Genomic DNA, 5389 nt, shown 5'->3' on the forward strand with positions numbered 1-5389 from the left:
TAGTGTGAGAACTTCTCTTTGGAAGTATTTAGATGGGTTGGCTGCTATTTGTAATTTACCTTGGTTGTTGCTTGGTGATTTAAATAATATTGTTTGTGGTGAGGAAAAGCAAAGTGGTAATTTGGATGTTGGTGGTCAGCATTTTATTGAGTGGATTGATCGGAATCATCTTGTTGATTTGGGTTTTTCTGGCGCTAATTTTTCTTGGTGTAATAAAAGGGATGAAGATGATATTATTTAGAGACAGCTTGATAGAGGTCTTTCTAATATTGATCGGAGATTTTTGTTCTCTGAAGCTCACTTATCTCATCTACTAAGGGTGAATTCTGATCATTGTCCTATCATGGTTAAGTTTTTTTTCTAACCATCTTCCCGCTACAGAATCTATGCCTTTAAGATTCCAAGCAATGTGGTTAAGTCTGTAACATCCTGACCCAAAATAAAAGGATTTGTGAATTTAATTAATTGTTTTAAAATTTGAATCTCCAATTTTGCCCTCGGAGTAGGTGTAATTCGGTCACTTTTTGATTTGGAAGGATTTTGGGGCAGCGAGTGGTATTTTTACGTTGATCGTACTGAGATGAGTCTGTAGACACGTAGTGCGCTCGATTCGGAGTTGTAACAAAGAAATTACGATCAAAACAAGTTCAATGGCATAACCGTAATTTCCTCAAAGTTAGTTTTTAATAAATCTGAAAACACTCTCTCTCTCTCTCTCTCTCTCTCTCTCTCTCTCTCTCTCTCCTCTCTCTCTCCCGATGCAAGGCCCCTTCCCCACTATTCATCCAACTCTTGAGGCACCACCGTCCTCATCCGACCACCAAACTCGACAAGGTTGGTACCGAAAGAACTAGCGCGACGTAGTCTTCCCATCCCAACTCTTCGTCACCCCATCCGCCTCGCTTTCTGCCAGAATTTACGAAAATCCGGCAGTTTTACCCATAAATTCACGGAGCTCGTTCGGGTGATTCCGGCGACCAAATTTTTCGAACTTGGTATGTTTTCTCAACCTCGTTCTTGCTGCTAGTTTTGTTAGTTTTGAGAAATTTCTGTGTTTTGGTAGTCAAATAAGCGATAGAAGTTTTGGCCGGTTTCGCCACTGATTCCGACAACTTCCGGTGATTTTTCTGGTTTGTCCAAGAACAAAAGTGACTCCAAATGGGGTTTTACACCTAGGTAGGAAGCTTGGCGGCGGTTTGGAGTTTTTCCGCGCCAGAAATTACTCAAGGCACCCACGCTGCGTTTGCAAGGCGTAGCGCCCGTGGTCCAGATAATGGACTGGTTTTATGTTCTAAAATGATCTCCGGTCCTCGGCGTGTAGGTACTTTTAGATTCCAATTTGGTTAACGCTTGAACCCCGAATGATTTCGCCATTGTGCGTTATCCGGGTTTGATAGGTTCGAACCGTTGATTCGCCTTGAATGTAATATATGTTGATCTAGGCACTCCTATGATCGTGTAGGAATTCATGGATCGTGAATCGGAGCCCTGGATGTTCCGATTCAATACCTTAAAGTTTGCGTTTTACAATAACCGTTGTGCGATCTTGAGCGATCCGACCGTCCGTTTCATACCAAACTTGCAGGACATGAATCCTAGACCTTGTGAAACCTTTAGGAACTCCCAGATTGTAAAACGGAGGTCGTGTGTCCCCGGGCCTAGTTCCGAATTGTGAAGTTTGACCGCCAGTTGACCGACTGTCTTTCGAGGCTATTCCATCGTCCGAATTGGGTAGTTGGATCTTAGAACGTCTCATTCCTCGTGCACTTACTTGAAACTTGGGAAATTAGGATATTTAATTCAAAGTTCTCGTACGAAACGCTTTGTATTAATCTCATATTCATACTCTGAAATAGATACTCCGACCACGCATACGTAGCAGGTGAGACCCTTTCGTGGTCAAGCAGCGTGGGACTACTTGTGAGTGGACTTTGTTTTTTAATAATACGCATGGTTTTATGATGGAAAATTTATGCATAATGCATTTGTAATATATTTTGGGTTTTGACATATTTGAGTATCTTGAATATGTGTGTATGGATTTTGAGAAATTCTATCTATATTTGCTTCTGTGTGGGGTACTTGGGTTGTTGAGATGAGGTGGTGGAAAGAAATGAGTATAGAATGTCAGTTTGGAGTGCTATAAGCACTACCCTATGTACCTCCCTGGATTTGGAACTTTGGAATTGAAATGGAAGATACTTGAATATGTTGGAACTCGGATGCTCTTGACAGGGTGTTCGTGGACCCTTAACAGATAGTCTGCATGCGTAGGGCCACACAAAGCGCATAAGTCTTGAGGATTCGCCATACGCTCTGGCCGAGAGTTTGTCCCCAGTTGGACGGCTCGTTCCCTAGCCACATGGTCAATTGAGGACTCTTCCATGTGGACTAGTCAAACAATCCCCAGTTGGATTGTTTCCCGGTAAACTAGGTAATTATCATATTTATATATATATATATATATTCATTCGTTCTTGCTTCTCAATGAGGATACTTCCTCACTTGTCGTGCCAACGGGCATGTGTTTCGAGAGTTTAGTTTTGAGACTTATAAGATAAAGTTTGAATGGTTGATTGGCAAAGTTTACTTATGGATTTCGGACTTGGCTCCGGTATTGATTTAACTTGATCTATGTATTTGATTGTTTTGGGATGCATTTGGATTTCTTGCATGGTTTTTTAAACGGTGGGGTTATATTATGTTGGTTTACATTGAACTGAACTTTATTTTTCTTCACTCACACTTTTCTGTTTTGCGCCCCCACAGTAGTGGACTAAGCTCCGCAATGAGCCGGATCATGTGCTTCCAAATCTTGAGCCTTCATAGGACTCTTTCATCATTTAATTCCCTTTGAACTTTGTTTTTGTTGTAATCGAATTTCTTAGATACCATGCAGGACTCACGCAAACGAAGAAGCACCACTGTGTCCGACCTGTCCTCTCCGCTTGCCCCGATGGGCCCTAGTCTCTCGCCCAGCGAGCCATCACCGTAAGATGTGGCACTCACTTATAATGCCTTGTCCGGTCCATAGTAGAAATAGGTCACCCACAGTGATTAGGCCACTAGCTGGCCACGCCTCCCGAGGCAATCCTCCTCATATGTCCCTTACGCCATAGTTATGACAGTGGAACTCCTCCGCCTTGAAGGATCTTTAGTTGTACTAGCCATAGATTGCTGTCTAGTGCGGCCCAAATCTGGTTGAGAGCCAAACACTACCAGCAAAACTAGAATTAGATCCACGTCCTTCCTGCCAACCACTACCAGCAAAACTAGAATTGATTCATTCTTTGATGAACCCTCGACTGCCCATCAAAGTTCGATGAATCCCTGCGATGCCTATCAATACCTGCACCAAACTATACTTCTTGGTCACTCTATCCGGTGCTTGAGCCGTTTTCATGGTAGATATGTGGTGGCAGTGACTACACCTGAATATCTAACCACAGACCCTCTTCAAAGCGTGTACACTTGTCTTCCTCTGTGGTTACCAACTGAGGTGCAAACCTGACAACTCATTAAATTTATGCTCATATTCCATACTGACATTTGTCCTTGCTTTAGATGCAAGAACTTAGACTTCTTCGCATTCTTAAGAATGCGAGTACAAGTGATCAAAGAATGCCTCTGAAACTTTTCCCAAGTAAGGGCAGCAAGGTTAGCATACCTTTTGCATGCCTTCCACCAGTGATAAGCATTCCCCTTCTGAAGGTGGCCAACCGAACCCTATCTCCATCAGGGCACTATAAAACCTCAAATATCCGCTCGACATCCGTAAGCCAAGCATCGGCCTCAGTAGAATCTGAACTACCATGGAACTCTTTTGCCCCCATTTATTTAACTCTCTTTATATCGAAGCCCTTAGTATTTCGTCTCCCTTGCAAGGTCTGTAGATACGGTTCGGGTGAATGGGTTAATAAATATCATAGGTCGAGCTCATTCCTTCCAGCATGCTCTCCGACATGTGATGGTAGAGGTGGTGATGGAGGTGGAGAGAGTGGTGGAGATGGAGGTGGAGGATTTGCTCGCATCTCGTAGAAACAACCCCTCGTCCTAGGACGCCGAGGATGCATGATTCTACACAAGGGAAACCATAGAATCATTAGGTTCACTTTCCTCCTCCGACTTTTGCGCTTTTGTTGCATTATTGAAACTAATGATTCTATGGTTTCCCTTGTGTAGAATCATGCATCATCGACGTCCTAGGACGAGGGGTCATTTTCCGAGATAGGGAGCAAATCCTCCACCTCCATCACCATCTCTACCTGTTGGAGGGAATGAGCTGGACCTACAACATTTATTATCTCAGTTCATCCGAACTGTCTACCTTGCAAGGGAGACGAAATCTGAGGGCCTGATATAAAGAGGGTTAAATATATGGGGGCAAAAGATTCCATAGTAGTTCAGATCTGCGAGGCCGATGTTCTTACGGATGTCGGCGGATATTTGAGGATTTATTGGCCTTGATGGAGATAGGGTTGGTTGGCGCCTTCCTTTTAAAGGGAATGCTTATCAGCGGTGGAAGACATCCAAAAGGTATGCTAACCATCTGCCCTTCCTTGGGAAAAGTTTCAGAGGGTATTCTTTGATCAATTCTACCCACGTTTTTACAAGAATGTGAAGAAGTCTGAGTTCTTGCATGAAGCAAGGACAAATGTCCGTACTGGAATATGAGCATAAATTTAATGAGCTATCTAGGTTTGCACTTGAGTTGGTAACCACAGAGGAAGACAAGTGTACACGCTTTGAAAAGGGTCTATGGTTTGATATTCAGGTTGTGGTCACTGCCACCACATATCCTACCATGAGCCTTGGCCCAAGCGGATAGAGTGGCCAAGAAGTACAGCTTTGGGTGCAGGTATTGGTAGGCGCCGCGAGGATTCATCAGCTTTGGTGGTGAGTCAAGTTCCATCAAGAGGTGAATCGATTTAGTTTTGGTAATGGTTGGTGCGGAGGACGTGGGTCGATTCATGCGGGGAGGTCTTGGCTCTTGACTTTGGAGCCGCACTTGGAACATCAGTCTATGGCCAATACTAGAGATCCTTCGAGCGGACGAAGTTCCACCTATCATAACTATGGGCAGAGGGATTGCCCTGAGGCGTGGACAAGCTAGTGCCTCTAGTCACGGAGTAGAGTGACTGTTTACCTGCAAGTGACATGCAGGGCACTATAAAAGTGAGTGCCCACATCTTACAAGTGATGGCTCTGCTGAGCAGGGACTGGGCCCATCGGTTAGACACAGAGTGGTGCTTCTGTCTCTGACAAGTCTGTCAAAAGTCATCCTAGTTTTTGAGTTCATTTATGGTTTGTGGAATTAAATACAGTGCCATGATGTTTAAAAGTCTCGCAACATTGGAATAAACAGGTGTTTGGGTGACTTTTTCACCAG

The sequence above is a fragment of the Prunus mume genome, linkage group LG4 (genome assembly GCF_029339155.1).
Source record: "Prunus mume cultivar Tortuosa linkage group LG4, ASM2933915v1, whole genome shotgun sequence".
In the NCBI taxonomy this organism is placed as follows: domain Eukaryota; kingdom Viridiplantae; phylum Streptophyta; class Magnoliopsida; order Rosales; family Rosaceae; genus Prunus; species Prunus mume.